This window comes from Zonotrichia leucophrys, chromosome Z (assembly GCF_028769735.1).
Source record: "Zonotrichia leucophrys gambelii isolate GWCS_2022_RI chromosome Z, RI_Zleu_2.0, whole genome shotgun sequence".
Classification (NCBI taxonomy): Eukaryota; Metazoa; Chordata; class Aves; order Passeriformes; family Passerellidae; genus Zonotrichia; species Zonotrichia leucophrys.
This window is the reverse complement of record NC_088200.1, coordinates 3,306,331-3,323,889: the sequence shown is the minus strand read 5'-3', so window position 1 is coordinate 3,323,889 and position 17,559 is coordinate 3,306,331. Positions and strand designations below refer to the sequence as shown.

Below are 17,559 nucleotides of genomic sequence, written 5' to 3'. Positions count from 1 at the left end.
TGATCTGCGTTGTTGCATATCAGAATTCCTGGACACAAACAGAGTCCTTGGCATGATTGACAATGGTACAACATTAATGTTTTTGTGTTTGTTACTTGTAGAAAAACCCTCAAGCAAGGTTGGGGATTCATTGCACTAGGAGATGTTAATTCCCTAGCCTGGCTTATTCCCATCTGGTTTATTTATTCATGAATTCTGTTTCTTTATAAGAATCCACTCCAGGCAATGCCTCTCTTAAAGAATATTGCTTTTCCTTGCTGGCTAAATGCATGCAACCTTTGGTCTCCTACTGTAGCTGCCTGGATGGGTGGTAGCTCATTGCATGCTTTTGTTCTGAAGTGACACCATCACAAGGACATTCTTTATTGAGGTTCCTCATGACATTTGTTCACAAACCAATGGCCAGGTTTCAATATTCATTACTTGGAATGAATGGCCCCTTATTCTAAAATTGGTCAAATTGACATTGGTGGGACCACTCGTAGGGTTCAATAATTGCAAGTGAGATGGACTGTGCTTGGAATAACAGCCAGCTGGTGGTCTCTTCCTTCCCCCTACCACTTGGCACTCATTCAGACTAGACAAGTTCATCCCTGACAATCTCTTTTAGTCCTTATGGCCTCCTGTTTTTGTAGCTTAAGATGAGTTTCAATCTGGAGATAATTTTTTCCAAAGATGAAACAAAATTTGGTTTGAGCATAACCATTTTATAAAATCAGGTCACCCAATGTTAAATATGGCAGAGTGAAGCAAGTTCTCAATTATTAAGGAACTTTGCTCTCTAATGTTTCTTGAGGGCAGCCTGTGACTGGGTTTAGACCTGGGGCAGATTCAAACTGTGTCCATGAAGCTCCAGAAACTCCTGATAGTTTCCTGAAAGGAAAAGAGGTGAATTCTCAGGAAGAAAAGTGGTTTTCACCTTCAACAGGCAGGTTCATCAACTTTAATTAACAATAGTGTCTCAAAGCCTTGTCTTGTTAATGTTTGAGATTTGAGATATCCATCAATATACCTGTTCTGCAGTATTCCCTGTTGTCAGGACTGTTGGTCACACTTACAAATTCTTTTTAGAATTAAGTCTTTCATTGATTTCCTTTGTTTTGCTTTGGTGCTTTTATTAGAATTTTCAAGTTAACAAATTAATTGTCATGAGCTGTATCATCAGTTTACCGTCAAGACAAGAATTCATATTACTTTTCTTTAAAAGACTAGCTTCCCATTCTCTCAAATGCAAGCTTAATATTCTCACTTTGAGGTTCTAACACATCAGGGGAAAATTAATTTAGAAATAAGCACTGTTACTAATCTTAGTCTTTTGTATTTTGATGTATATGGCCTGAATTACTTTAAGGGGACCAGAACACCGTTAAAGCTCTGGTAGCATTGATTAGAAATAAATTTGGAAGATTTTGATTGCAGAGAGGTTTTACAAAGCACTATCTTTAGCAAACCCTGGGTAGTTTTATGGCCATATTTTAATTAGAGTGTAGACAACAGAGGGGAAAAAATGTCCCATTCTCTTTGATGGTTTCTGGAACAGTGATAAAATATTTTTTGCATTCAGTTACTTCCTGAAATCTAATTTTTGATGCCTGATGATGTGTTGACCATATCAGTACCTCTTTATTTGCTGTATCAATATAAACTGTTGGGCAAGTGCTCACTTCAGAGGCTGCAAAGCTCATTCTTCATGCTCCTGGCAGGGCCCTGTCTATGTTTCAGGGCATAGGAGATAGATGGGAAGGAAACTAGAACAGGAGGGTGGGTGGCAGTGTGGAACATTTGTCTGTGAATGCAGGACCTCACTCAGCTTATAAATTATCCCCTGGGCCTTGTAGATAAACACAGACTTCTATGGTGACATGGGCTGGGAAAGGCAAACACTTGCTGATGATTGTAGGCTAATCCTCCAGGACACTAATTGCCAGAAAACCAAGGAAGCATTTTTTTAGGAGCAGCTTGTTTCACTTTGTGAAGGGGAAAAACAGTGCTCTGGATTTAGTTTTGTTTGTAGAGCTCTACCCCTGCCTCCTGCACCTTGTCTCAGATTTTAAGGATTTACCTTCATTATTGTTATTGTTGTTGGGACCTTTTTATTTTTTTTTATCCCCTACATTGCTTTGTGTTTCACTCTGGTGCCTCCGTAAAGTTTTGTGAGAATGCAACTTAGTTTTCATTTGCATGAATGTATGCATAAATACGTATGTGGTTTTTATACCATTAGCTATTTAAAGGCTTGGTTTTAAAGTCACCAACTACTTTTCAGCTGAAATTTTTGCGAGAGGTAATGTTTAGCAAAGAGCTGATTTTTCTTTCATTACTTCAAATGAATTTGGAAACTGGCAAAAAAAAATCCTAAACACACTGCCCCAGCTGAACCAAATCGTAACCTCATTGCCAAGGATATAATTTACCAACACTTCTTACTCCAGCCTGGAGAAGAGGAGACATAGGGGAGACCTCCTTGTGGCTGAAACTTCTTTGTGAGGGGAAGAGGAGGGGCAGACACTGATCTCTCCACTCTTGTGAGCAGACAGGAGTTGAGAAAACAGCATGAAGCTGAATCAGAGGAGATTTAGGTTGGATATCAGGGAAAGGCTCTCCCCCAGAGGGTGCTGGCACTGCCCAGGCTCCCCAGGGATGGGCACAGCCCCGAGGCTGCCAGAGCTCCAGGAGGGTTCGGACACCACTGTCAGGGATGCACAGGGTGGGATTGTTGGGATGTCTGTGCAGGGCTGGGAATTGCACTTGATGATCTTGATTCAACTCAGAACATTCTGTGATTCTGCGATTCTCCAAGATGCCTCTAAAAGCAATGGCTCTTCTTGACCTGTGCCCTGCTTTCCTGAGTTTGGCAAGGACACCGGCTATCTGCATGGTATTTTCCATGTTGCAAGTCACCAGTGTGTAAAACCTGGGCCTGTCAAGGGCAGAAGTCCAAATGGGCTTAGACGGGGCTGGGGTTTCACAACAGGCACAAGGAACCCAACCTTCCTGTTGGATTTGCCCCAGCCCAGGATAGGGACTGGAGGTCTGTGTTGTGGCCTCCCAGTCCAAATCAAACCCTGCATGATGACGTGGTAGGGTAAACAGTGCAATATAAATCCCATCAAAGCTTTGAAAACCTCAAAGGGAATAGAGCTGAGTGCACTGAAGAGCTAGAGTAGCATCCCCCATGGATGGTCTCGAGGAAGCTTTGGGTCAGTGAAGCAAGATGATGGAAAGGTGTCCCCAGATAAGGTCACCTCTTGCAAGCAAAACCCCCATATCCTGTTCTGCCTTTGGCACCATTGCTTGTTGTTTGTGTGCTTTGTGGGAGTAAAATTTATCCATGCTCTGAGGCCCAGAACCAAGTCTCTGCACCACAAGCATTCTGCTGTAATTGTAAGGCTCATATATGCCCTTTGGAGTGCTTATTAGATTCCCATTAGCTTATGCTTCCCCATAATGCTATAAAGTTATAATGTTCCTTATTATTTGAGATGCATTGTTGTTTAAGAATGACAGTCCTGGAGTAGGATTTCCTTGTGCCAAGTAGCATACTAGCATAAAGAAGGAAAGATGTTTCCCAGGGAGCAATTTCATTTGTGTGCTTTCTGAGGAAAACAAAAATGTAATTTAAGAACAGGAGGGAAATGTGTGGGTGGGCAAATAATGTGCATATTAGAGTTATGCATACGGTTAAGAGCCAGAAGTAGCAGAGTGCACCATATCCTCAGCACGTGCAACTTTCCCTTCTGAGGGTTTAGTTTTGTTTGCTTTCCATTGCTTCTCCCAAAAGGTGGGTGACTCATCAGTGTTTAACTGCTTTTATACTTTGATTTGCAGTTGTTGTTGTAGGGCTTTTTTCCCTTTTTTCCCCCCCTCTTTGCTTAATTTTTCTGGTGGTTCCTGTGAGATCAAGTGTTACTGACAAGTCAGATCCCCTTTTCCTTCCCTGTGTTTGGTCCTGGTTTTAATATGACAAACATGTGCCTCCTCTGGAAATGGTATCCATGCTGCAGAGTAATTATTTAGTGAATGGTGGATCCAGTTCATGTTGGCAAGGATTAGATTAATCATTATTAATCATGACCCCTCCGACAGTAACCTCATCCTTTGCCTAAGTGCTGCTCTTTATTAAGAAGTAAAAGCTATTAGAGAATGGCTGAGCCACTGCTTTCGTTGCACCAGCACAGGGCTCAGGATTTCTGGCAGGAGGCAGAGGAGCTCAGTTCAAAGCTAAAAATAGATGCACATGGCCCATGTTCCAGAAATGAAATAGGCAGCTTCCCCTGTGGGCTGCTTCGGCCTCATCCGAGTGTCCTCCTTTCCCCTGAAGCCTCACGAGATTTTGACTCTTTCCAAAGGCTGAACTCAGTGTTAGGGATTAAATAATCTCTCTCTCAGACTTTTTCTGTTTATCTGCTAATTTGTTTTTCTTTTCAAACCAAAGTAGATTTCAGTATAATCTAATGCATCTGCAGTCCTTGCAAGGATAGGAATTTAAGATCCATTTTAAGATCCTGGTTGCAGCAGGATTCTACAGCTGGTGAGACTAACCAAGAGTTTAGCTCCCTGGGACTTGAGTGGCACCAAGCAGAGCCTAAACCAAGCACTCTTTCTAAGGATTTCTGGATTCCATGAAGAAAACGCTGTACTGTTGAGGTGAGGCATGTGGTGATGTTCATCTCGTGCAAAACAGTTGTGAGAAGTCAAAGTTCTCTCTCTAAGTCACTGGACTGGGGTTTGCAGAATTGTATATATACATATATATATGTCAGAACAGAGCTTTCAGTCACCAGAGGTCTGCTGAGAGCAAACAGTAATTTAATTCATAATTATTCTGGTAGTAGCTTAATTCGTAATTATTTCCCTAGCACTTTCAGGTTCTTTTTAAAAGGGTAAGGCTGTGCTATCCATTGATGTTATCATTGTTTCAGCAAAAGCACAATGACTTAAGTTCTGGACTGAAACCAATCTCCACAACCTTCTCACCCCACAAAGTCCACCTTAATTACTTTTTAAAATGTTTTCACTGGCTGTCTGGAATTCCAGGGCAAAATCCTTTAGGACAGAAAAGGAAAGAAAAACATCTTTTGTATCCATCTAGCTCTTCATTACCTGTCTGGTAGCAGTAGAAAATTGGAGCAAACCTGCCACGTTATTTTGATCTTTGCCAAAATTGTTGTGGGAATAACACTGTTTAATGGCTGAAGGAATTTATAGAAGAATAAAAGTAACAGCAAAGATGAAGGGACCAATACAAATTGTCTGGTAAGCTGCTGTGAAATTTTACATGTTCAGGGCTAACTGATAATTTCCCATCTTAAAAAAACAGGGTAGGAGGTTGTAGGGGAGGAGGGTGAAAAGTGTGTAAAATAAACCCTCCTCTTTAAATAGCTAACTGTCCTGGGCTGAATTGTGTCAGGGCTAAGTTCCTTTGGCAGCCAGCACTGCTATATCTGCCGAGGGCATGGCAGAGGACTGAGAGCAAATTTTGGAGAATCTGCCTTAGCCTTGCTGGCTCTCCCTTGCATTTCTCCCACTTGTTAGCAAGAAATGCACCGAGGCATGAAATGAAGGAGTGCAAAGGCTCCTGTACTTAATCTCAGCAAATCTGGATCACACCCCCTCAGTTAATGTTTCTCTCAGCTAAAAGAAATAAGAGTAATAAAAATAAGTGAAAGCATTGGCTAACTTGGAATTACACGGGTGGAATGAAGCAGGAGAAGAGAGTTGTAGGAGTGAGTGTATGCTGTCCTCCATCTCCTGTGCCCACATTTATGGCAGAGTTTGAATCTCTGCTTGGAAAAAATCATTGGATTCTGCACAGGTTATAAAGACCTAAAACAAGAAGTAAAATTTAAAGAGAGACTGTTAAATGTCTGTGGTATCTGGGCAGTAAAGAGCTCTTAAAAATACTTTGCTGGTATAATAAAACCAGGTAGAAGATCATACAAAGAACTTGGAACTGTAGGAAAGTGTTCCAGTTACGGAGAACTCATAGAAGTGTTATATATAGCACCACTGATAAACACATCCCTTTTGGATCTGGTGCCTATTAAAAGCAACCCTTACACCTCTGTCATTACGCTTATCTAACCAATTAAATTTTTAGTGTTCAAAATACTCATGTAATACTTGTGCATCTTGTTCTTCCTGCCACGACAGAGTGTTTCACCTTCCCATGTTTCAGGTTTTGTATTTAGCCAGATGGATCACCTTCACTTACCCATTCACTTGCTGCTGGTGGTGCTCTAAAGGGAAAGTTTCACTTGGTGAACCTAAATGCTGCAGAAAATTTAATCTTGGAAATGTTTTATAAAAGCTGGAATCCTCTCAGTGGGATCTGGCTGGGGACTGGAGGTGTTTGAACAACAGATGCCCCAGATGCCTTTTCTCAGGACCTCCCAATTTCGTCCAGCAGCTGTGTCCAGGTAATTGCTGGATCTGCTGCTGAGCATCTGAATTCCTGGTGGCTGGGAAAGTTTCTTAGTTTCATTCATCTGTTGGGAATGGAAGCTGGATGGATTAGTCCCCATTCTTTGGATTCATGTAAGTCTTGGAGTGATAGAATTATGAAAGAAATTTCCTAAATGTAAACTCTGAACAAAAGAGATTGAAGTTATGGGTGTCCTCTGCAAGTTCAACTGTGGTAGGTTTGTCTTGCAGTGGGTTACACCTCCTTTCACACAATGCCATTTGTAAGCTGACATTTCTAATGACCTTTCATAATCACCTATTTCCTTTCCTCGCTCATTTTATGAATAGTCTTGTACTCACTTCAAGAGTTTTCCGTCTTATGGTCTCCTCTTACTGTTCATATTAATTTCAGAGTGGGTTGGGCTTCCTGTAAAGTGCAGCACAGTGTAGACCGAAGTTCAATAGAACCTTTCCTTTCTACCGGAAAAGGGAGACCAAAAAACTCATAGTGTCCTTTCTCTTTGTTGCAGCAAAGGCTTCAGAAGTGCAGTCAGCAAATTGCCTTTTTTCTTTTTCTTTTGAGGCACTTCTGAATGTGAGCATTAACACAATGCCCTGCCCCAGTTCAAGACGTAAAGATTGGGGCTCTGACCTTCTCTAGTGAGTGATGATCCCGTTGCACTTTCCCTCCTGAACTGGAGCTGGTGATGATGTTTTGTCCAGGCTCTTATTCAGGATATGCTTTCAGCCAACTTTTCTTGACCCTCTGCCTTCAGTGGGACATGTAATTCTGGACTTCCTGCTCTAAATTGCTGTGGACTGCCACCTTGCATTGTGGGTCCTTTGTTCCACCTTGGAGGTAGGTTCATTTTGGTGCTGGATGAAGGGAAGCCATACTATTTCTAAAATCAATTTGAGAGCCCTCTGAATGAAAAGTGTTGCTGACATGAAAATTATTATTGTTACCAATTGTCATCCCTGGCCTCAAATGCTGAATTTGAAAGGGTCATTTATACTCCTCAAAGGCAAACACCATGTTAAATGAGAGCTAGAGCAGCTGAAGAAAATGCTGTGTTGTGGAACTTAGGCTTTAAAATATTAATTAATAACTGTTTTGTTGTTCTCACTGATCTCTCTGCATGGATGGAGAGGGAAAGAGTGATCCCATACTCTTTGCCTTAGCAGCTTACCTGCTGTCAGGAGACTCAGCCAAGGCAAGAACAACATGCAGATGGATGAGAAAAAGGCCTGGGTGAAGATTTGGACATGTCCATTTGATAATTATATAAGAAGGACTATTTTCCTTATTATCCTCTGATACTCTGGCTGCCTCTCATGGAATCAGAATCATGGAATGTTAAGGGGTTGGAATAGATCTTAGAGACCATCTACTCCCAACCCCTCCCTCCATGGGCAGGGTCACCTTCCAGCAGACCAGGCTGCTCAATGTCATATCCAGCCTGGCTTTGAGAACTGCCAGGGTTGGGGCATCCACAACCTCCCTAGGCAATCTGTGCCAGTGTCTCACAGCAAAAAATTTCTTCCTGATATCTAAATTTATTGTTTTCCAACTTGTGCCCTTTACTCCTTGTCCTATCACTGCAGTTCCTGCAGAAGACCCCCTGTCCAGCCTCCCTCTGACCCCCTCACATACTGGAATGTTGCTGTGAGGTCTCCACACAACTTTCCCTTCTCGAGGCTGTGCAGCCCCACCTCTGCTGCCTTTCCCCCTCTGCCCTGTTACCATTTCCCCTCAGCAGATGCCAGCATGTGAAGACACCACGGCAGGGTCAGCCCCAGTCAGCTGCCTTTCAGATGGCAGATGCCACGTGAACCCAGATCCCGTCCCCTCTGAGGCTGGTACAAAGGGAGCAGCCCTCTCAGAGCTGCTGAGAGCTGCTAGGGAGGTGCAAGGGCTCTGTGGAGGGTGGCAGATGGAGAGCAGGACCTGCCTTGTTGGTTGGAGTGTGGTGCTGGAAGCTTTGTGGAGCGCTTCACGCCTGTCTCAGGCAGCATGGGTGCAAAATGCAAGCCCAGCAGAACGGTGGCAGGTTGCACCCTCCTTTCACTGACATCCTACCAGAGCTAATGTCAAGACGATGAAATTCAGGTCCTGTATTTCAGCAGGTCATCTGTCTGGAATTGTACCCAATATGTTTGCTCTGCATTCAGCAAATATTTGGTTCTGACAGTGGTTATGGATAGAAAATGTATTCATTTAAATTTTCCATCAGCTCCAGCTCTTGGGGAGCTTGTTCTGCTGTTGGGTTGACCATGGTGAGAGGAACATTTTGAATTGCTCCATCTAAATAGGCCTTTGTTCCTTATGTCCTTTTACTCCCTACTATATCCCACTTCATGGCTTTCTTGCTCTTGCACACGAATCTGGCTTGACAGTAGATGTGTGTGTGCCTTGGGTTTTAAGTCTCCTTTTATAGGCCAAATCAGTTTTTAAAACATTACCACCTGGAAACCACTCGGAAAGCTCTGTCAAATAGAACTGTAACCAAAATTTTCTTTGTAGAAGAAGAAAAAAAAATCCCTCGTGCAGGGGAGAAATCATTCAAGCTGTAGTTTGAAAGTCTTTAAAGCAGGTGGAAAAAGAGGAGGTTCAGTGCCTATGGAGCTGGCTCACCCTTTAGAGATGCTCAGTCTGTCACTGAGGTTTCCCACACAACCAATGGTGATTTAATTCCTGGAAAACCTCAGCTCTCTTATAAAGAAAGCAGTGAAAGCAGCACTGATATCCTTCATGTTAAAGGCTGGGGAGTACTTGGATATTGGCATGGGGTAGGGATTGCCTGAGGTAGGTTAACTCTAGCTTGCAATGTAGTACAGCTCCTACTAGCCTCATGACAGAGGGATGTTTTATTCTTTTCCTTTTTATGTTGTATCTTAAAAAGAAACAGACAAAATTGTGATCTAAAGTAGCTGGAAAAGAAAAAAATAAACCCAACCCAAAAAGCCATATGATTCGCTGCAGGAATAAATCCCCTTGGCAACTGGTCCCAGCCTGGAGAATATATTCACAGCTGGGTTATAAGCCCTCAGAACCAGCCAACATAACCTTAACTAACACAACATTACTAAGGCATTGCTGTAATAGGATCATTCTGCTATGGCTCCTGGGCATGTTTTAAGTGTCATCAATTTAGTCTACAACTGGAGGCTGTTAAGTGCAAAACCATTTTAGCAACTGCATCTTACATGCGGGAATGATTGAATATTAATGGCTTTTCTTTTGTTGAGGAAAAACACAGAGAGGAAAGTGAAAATCCACAGGAAACCTCACTGTCTGTCCTTGAGTAGTGAAGTTCATTTTTGGAAGACAGCAGGATCAATCTAGCAGCTGAGTATTGGAGTGGGAGGCCAGGAAATTGACTCTCATTCTCCAGCACTGATCTCCTGTGCAAGCTCAGCCAAGTTATTTCACCTCAGTTTTCCTTCTCAGCCTTATCTCTCCAAGGAGGTGAATTATTTGACAGAGTAGTTATTTCACTCCCTTTTTGGAACCAGTTAGACTCCACCTGCACAACACTGAGAGCAAACAGGAAAAAGCTATGAGGGATGCAGCCCGGTGTTTTGTCCCACCAAAGATGCCCATCTTGGTTACTTTGGTAGTAGAGGTTAAGCACTTTAAAAAGAGCTCAAAATGTTTTGCAACTGAGTGGGAGATGTGTTTGCCTCACCTCAAATCTGGGGTCAGAATAAATGATACAATTAACTTTGCCAACCCTATGTGCTCTTCAGTACTCTCTGAGCTGCTCCATCTTTTACCATGTCATGTGTTGGGCAGGGGAAAACAAAAGGATATGGATACATGTGTTGTCTGTAGTGTTGTGGGGCAAGACTTGTGTGAGTATCCTGAGGCTGCCTGAACGTCTTTGTGAACAAGATGACACGGAGGTGGTAACCACTTTCCACAAACTTTGCGTTACCTGGTGCAGCAAGGTTGGAGCTGTTGCAGGATTTTTGCAGGGCACTCCTGTGGCTGGACTTTGGGTGACTGACTGAATGAGCTGTTGTCAAGGCACCCTGCACTGACACTGTTGGAAATAAAGGCTCTGAGAGTTGAACACTGGCTATCCTCATAAAGAAGTTAATTGAAATCTCTCTCTCAACACCCTCTCAGCAGATCAGTGGTTGTGCTTAGAAAACAAGGGAATGAATGAATATCATAATACCTGATGCAAAAGCTTTTGTGTTCTCTTTTTATCATTATCAAATCATGCTGAAGAGGCTGCAAGGTGAAGAAACTCTCAAGCTGCATTTTCAAGAAGCTGTTAGGATGAAGACAGGGCATTTCAAAATCAATACTGAAGCCTGCGATCCAAAGAGCAAAAGGCAGAGTCATTATAAGCTGCTTTGCTTCTCATCTCTAATTCCCCATATTCATAACTTAAGCCCTGTCATTTGGATTTATCCTCTGTGGCCTGCAGTGACACCAGGAAAAGTCCTTCTTTTTAATTCTGTGGCAAAAAAATAGCAACACTGCAGGGTAGGATCATATCCCCCCAGAAGTTTAGGGCTTAAATGTTTCATGTTGGGCACCAGATTTTTTTTTTTTTTTGCCATCTCCTGCCCCTCCCAATAGTCTCCCTCCTCCTTCCTCTACTGTTGTACATCAATCATCCTCTTTCCTGGAGGCAAGGGTACAAGCAGTGTAATCCCAGGGATACTGATACAGCCAGTCCTGCACATGGCTGTTGCTCTGTCCTTGGAGATGCCATCACTAAATCTAATGACAGGATTTTGCTGATGGGAGTTGTTTCAGCTGGGCTGGAGAAAGCAACAGGAGCAAGTAATCTAGGAACCCAGCTTTGCCATTGCTGGGAGCTCTGTTCTATCTCCATCCACTTCTCTTTTTAAAGTGGCTCTCTAAACTTCTCTTTCCTTTATTGCTTCTTAGTTTCTCTTATCTTGGCACTTATAACACCATAAACATTTCCCTCACTGGTAATATTTTTAATTATGACCTGGAAATGAACCTTAGCTCTGACTCAGCCAACCCAGCTGAACAATTCATAAAGGTTTGGTGTTGAATTAAGTAATTATTTTTGAATAATTAAGATTCCTGTATAGGTTGTTGTTTGGACAAAATACCACAACCTCAAATGCTGTTCTGTGTAGAGGCCTTCAGAAGGGGTGCTGGGGTTTGCTGGGATTTTCTTTGGTTTGGATCTCAGAAATGTGTTTAGAGGAGGTGATGTTACCTCTGGAAAAATCCCAACACGTATATTCAGGAGAAGCTGCTGGACCATGGTTGACTTATGCAAAGTGCAGACAGTCAGGGGCAGGTTCTTCCAGCAGCACACTCTTCCTGCCCCTGTGTTTGGTGAACCAGGCTTGAGATCACATAATATTCTGCTGGCAAATTTGGGAATGGCCTTTGGTGGGAGCCCAGCACTTTGTCTCATCTGCTAAGCCCTTAATAAACCCCACCACTACTTTTTCTAACTCCCCTCTGGACTTTGAATTACAATGCAGTGAACATAACTCACGTGAGTAAGAGCTTAAGGTCTTTCTCACTTGGGTGGTCCCATTAAAAAGACCAGGTTTGCTGTCTTGGCTCCAGAGCCATTCCAAGCACCATTGCTATTTTTTTTTCCCCCAGCATTTCTTTTACCTGCATTTTTTTTTCTTCTTTTTCCTTTTTGTTTTCCATGCCAAATCTATTAATATGTGTTTTAACCAGTTAACTTTGGAACCAAAATATTAACTGCATGAGAGGCAGGTTTATAAAATATGCATTGGAGCGGGGAATATAAAATGCCCCCAATTTCATAGCATAAAAAAAAAAAAATTATAAAGTGCTGAGTGAAAATTGAGAAGGACCCAACTTAAATCTTTGAAAATCACTGCCAGTTCCTATGTGCTGTATTTATTTTGACTTGGGAGGCTCAATCCAGTCCGGATGAGGTCATTTGGTTGGGAGAACATGTGCCCATGCGGGGCCAGGAGGCAGGGAAGCCTGCAGGATGCTCTGGCTGCAGGATGCAGTGGTGGGAGCAGGGCAGGCTGGACCATCTGTATGTTGATCCTGGCATCAGAGCACGGCTCTGGGATGGAGGTGTGGTAATGTTCAGGTTGATTTCTTTTTAAGGCAGGCGGGACAGTGTAGCTTTTGTGTCCTCAGCTGTTTGCTGGATGGGGTAAGTAGAGGCAAAGCGTGATATGCTCTAATAACCTGGGGACAGGGGAGTATATTTTGTTAGGGTGACTTTGGTGACTTCTCCATATGACTTCATGCTACAAAGAGCCTCTAATTTTGTTTGCCCAGCTCTACCTTTGAGCTTGTCATGTTTAACCCTTGCCCTCTCAGCACCTGCTACCTGCTCAGCACCATTTTACTTTCTCCTCCTCCTGCTCCTTCATCTTCCCTTGCTCCTCTCACCAAACAAGATCAGTATCTAGGCCATTCGTGAATGAGAAATGTCACATTTTTCCTCTGGGAGCTCCATCTCTGCTGCTCAGTGCTCCATCCCAGCAGGTGGGGAATGTCCTGTGTCCTCCCCAAGAAGCCTTGTCTGTCCTGCTGCCCCTCTGCCCTGCCAGCAGCCTGTTTGCCAACACTTTGCACGAGGAAGCTGCCTCTATAAAAATAAACCGTGCTGAAATCTGAGAGAGAAACCACGCCAGCCTCACACTTCATTATTGGTAATGTCAGCCTATTTGATTTCCATTTGCAAACAGTAGCCTGTGTATGTTCTTCACCATGTACCCCATCTCCCTGTGCCTTATTCTGTAAAAATTCAGGTTCCCCATGCGTGTTGCTAAGTCTGCTTTGTGGTTTGCTTGCTCTGGGCCACAGACACCCCTGCTTCACAATTAAAGTGTGGAAAAAGCCTGTTAAGTCACTGATTTAATTGCCTGGTTACTCAGGACTAACACGAGGTTGCCATCTGCAAGAGGCTTGAGCCTCTTCTCCCACCTCCTCTACCTTTATAAGATTTTACTCCTCGCAGCTGGCTTTTATTGCTGATTTACAGCAGAAAAAGGCAGCAGAGACAGACCTGTATTTCCTGTTTTTAACCCCAATGTGCACTGCCATATGGGCATTGCTTGGGGAGGGCTGGATGTGCAGACACCACTCTCCTGCACCTCCAACATTGCCTGGCTGTCTGGGTTGAGGATGTAGGATCAAACTCTGTTTTCCAGGAGAGGTCTCTATTAAAAAGAAAGAGAAAAAAAAGGGAAATGGTGAAGGGGGAGAAGCAAGACAAACCCGTCTTTATATCAGTAGGATAAGCACTGCATTGCTGCCCTCAAAACCCCAAACCTGAGTTGCAGGTCCCTGTCTCCAGACAGGGATGAGCTCTCAGATGGGTCCAACAAGTGCTGGCAGCAGCAAGGGGCCCCCAGGAAGGCTCAGGGAGGGGGGATGTACCCAGGGCTTGAGCAGGAGATGCCTGTATTGACTTTCACTCGATTTACTGGAGCAATTGAGTTTGTCAGTGAAATGTGAGAGGGGCTCAATCAGCTGTCACACTGAGACACTCCTGTCACTACTGTCAATAGCTTCGAGTTTCTGATCCTTTCTCAGATTAGCTCTGTGCCAGAACATCAAATGAAAAGCTGTTTGGGGCATGGGGAGGGGAGAAACTCTGAGCAGTTATCTAGGAATCAGTTTACAGACTTCAAAGCACTGCCAGGTTTATTCTGATGGCCTATAGCAATGTGCTGGGATGCTTAATGCATTTGGAGTGTAATGTAGACTCTCCTCTTCAGCCCCGTGTTCACCCATGGACTGGGAGGCAGGAATGGAAGAAAAAGGAAGGTCTCCCTCCCAGTGAACCCAAATGGCATGCAAATGGCCTGCCTGCTCTGGAAGGAGTGCTCTTTAGCTTGATGGAATAGGTTGCTTTTCTTACCTTTCATCCTGAAGGACTCCTCTGTGTTTGTCCCAGCACCAAATGGAGACTTTTTCAGGCAGAGCTGGGTTATGTAAAGGCACCACCCCAACAATAAGACAGGAGTGAAAATAACTGGGACAGGTTTGCAAGCAGAAAGAATGAAGAGGGAGGTTTAGCAAACCCATCTGAGCAGTTTTTAGCAGTGTTGGGCCTCGACTATGTACCTTTCTTTATAACATGGCAAAAGCTTTGTAGTCCATCAAGTTCTTCCAAGACCTTTTCCTTGAAGTTTCGCTGGTAGGATCTGAGACAGGCTTTACTGAGAATCTTTCCATCATAAGTCAATATGAATGAATGAATGAATATGTCTCTTTTTGTATGAAGAATAGGCCATCAGGAGACTTCTTAAAAAAATACTTCAAGGATTTGAGAATTCTCTTTTCTCTGTTCACACTAAAACAGCTTATGGCAAGGTGAACTCACCCATTTGCACACAAGCCAAGAGGGTAATGTTAATCCTATTGGAAAAATAATCTACCACCAAAAAATAATAATAGTAGGGGTGGAGAAAGAATCCTTTTTAGGCCAATTCTCTGAGTAATTCCTGTGAATTTACTCTTTTCTTCTTAGGGTTGCAATGTTAAACATTTTGCTATCAATACATGAGGTACAAAGATTACTATTTTCCTTTCACATTCTTAAAGAAATTAAAGAAGAGAAAAGCTACATTCTAATCTTATTGGTAGAGGGTTTTGTCCTGTAGAGAATTCTTCTCTTTTTTGAGAAGAGAAGAATTCAGAGTGAGGCAGTGTCCACAGAGCAGGTTATCCACGTACAGCACCAATCTAGATTATTTTTCTTGAATGTAATTTTAAAATTTCCTTTTTTTCCCTTTTCACTCAAATCCACTGGCAAGTTTCTTTTGACTTCAAAACATAAAAAAGTTTCATCTGTTCCTCATTCACGACCACCATTATCCTTCCCATGAAGAAACTGCAACTGCATTCCACTGCTTAATATTTAAGCAACCCTCTGTCCAGAGCAAGTTGTACCTTCTCCTTGAAAAAATCTCAAAAGTGGCTCAGTTCAGAGAGTGATCTTTAATACCAGAGAGAACCCTGCTTGATTCTCTTGGTTCCATTCATGTGAAAAGGCCGTGGAGAAGTATGCTAAAGGCATTAGAAAAGAAAAGAAAAACAAACCCTCACCGCATTCTCCTTATAGAGTATTTCAAACCCAATGCTGCGTACATACCTTTCCTTGACCTTTTCCTTAGATTAGTGCTATAGGCAGCTGTTGTGCTTGTATTACACATTCCAGTGCAGGGACTGAGTCTCCAACGAGGTAGAGGGGGTTTTGGAGTGTGTGTGTGTGTGTGTGTGTGTGTGTGTGTGTGTACACGTGTGTGTGTTTGTTACTCAACCTCTTAGCCAAAGGTCTTCCATGTTGGTTTTAGCTCTCTCTGGTTTTTTCAGTTTCCAGGGGGAGGTGTGGCTGTTTGTGCACTTTGTTTATGTTCACAGGATGACAGGAAACCCAAGAGCTTTTAGTGAATTCAGATATACTCTGGAAGAGGTGTGAATCTCCAGCCATTTGGGTTTAAAAGCTTTCATTAAGTCGGAGAATAGAGGAAGAAAATAAACATCTCTCTGCTTTCTAGCTGCAAAGGGATGAAAGGTTCTCAGCCTGTGGGCCCCCAGGATGGATGCCTACAAAGGGAGGAATTGGAGGAGAGATAAAAAAGGCTAGAATTGAGGGTAAAAAAAAAAAAAATCTTAGAGCTGCTGCTCAAGTTGTATTTGGACTTCATTTTCCTGAGTCCCCATTGAGCAGTTGGCCTTGGTGAAACTATGATGGAGCAGAGGGAGGGCATTGAGCACTGAATGGGCTTCATGGGAGGAGTGATGCCACTAACACAGGCACCAAGGCAGCCCTAACAAAGGCACCAAGGCAGCTTTAAGGACTCGGGCTAATTGCATCCACCCCTGCAGAAAGAAAAGGACGCTGCCAGGAGGATGCACTCACCCCTCCGTGCCTGACCTCCCTCGCCTGGAATAGATGGATGCAGTACCTATCCATGGAGCCAGTGACTTTCTCTTCTGGCAATTGGTTGATAGTGAATCAACTGTAACAATATGAGTACTGAACAAAACACAAGAACTTTCATGTATGCCTAAAAACCAACAAGTAAACAAACTAAAAAAATAAAAACCCAGCAAGACAAATGGATAACTTTTCCACAAAATTCTTTCACAACAATGCTTCATCATCACTTGACATCATTGGAACATGTCCAAGGGAAAGCCTAAACACACCCCTGGAAGGACATCACTATGACCTGTGATTGTGTCCACCAACAGTTCAACACACAAAGTCTTCAACTCCTCTGATGTCCTAAAATTGCAACTCTCTTGCTGCCTCCCCTACTAATTTGGGTTTTCCCCATGATATTGCTGTTGCTGGAATGATCACAGAATGATTAAGATTGGGCATTACTTTCTGCTCGTGCTGACACAGCCCACTGTGCAGAGGGAGTCGCAGAATCATTTAGGTTGGAAAAGATCTCTAAGATCACTGAGCCCACTGTTAATCCAGCACTGGCAACACCACTAACCCCTGTCCTCAAGTGCCACATCTACATAGCTTTTAAATCCCTCCAGGAGCTGGGCAGCCTGTGAGGGCAGGGCAGAAATTTCAATGAAGAAGTTTTTTCTAATATCTGACCTAAACCTCTCTTGTTGCATCTTGAGGGCAGGGACACGTGTCTGCTCCATGTCACCATAGGAGGGGCTCAGTGTCATCCAGCCTGGGCTGGCCAGCATAACTGGCTTTCTCTGTGTCATGGAGTGAGAGGGGTTATCAAACTTCCCCTGCCTCTGCCCATCTGTGGCTCCTCGGGGCAGGTACTTCCCTCAGATGGCGTGTTTGTGCAGTGCCTAATTGCAGATGCAAGGGTAATATAAATAATAAGGTTAAAAGTCACTCTTCTTGAGGGGAGGTGAAAAGGGAACGGAAATGGGGCTGCTACTCAGCTTCCTGGCTTTTCCTGGAGTCAAAAAGAGAGTGCAAAGGGTATTGCAGGATATGTCGGAGTATTTAGTCTTGAACCATTTGCCATCCTGTTTTTATTCCCTTGCAGATATATTTCAAAGAAAGTGTTTAGATGGAGCTGATGACCTCTCTTATGGTTGAGGTTGCCTGTCACTTCCTATGATAAGTCCCTCACTTGATTGTTTGGGCTGTGTTTGAGCTGAAGCCTCCCCTACTGCATGCCAGACTCCCACCGAGTTCATTTCAGAGG

At 43.3% G+C, this 17,559-nt stretch overlaps 1 protein-coding gene across 2 annotated transcripts in view; it reads left to right on the top strand.

The window, feature by feature from the left end:
• SETBP1 (SET binding protein 1) overlaps positions 1 to 17,559 on the top strand; it is a 267,698-nt gene that overhangs the window by 51,085 nt on the left and 199,054 nt on the right. The window lies entirely within an intron of this gene.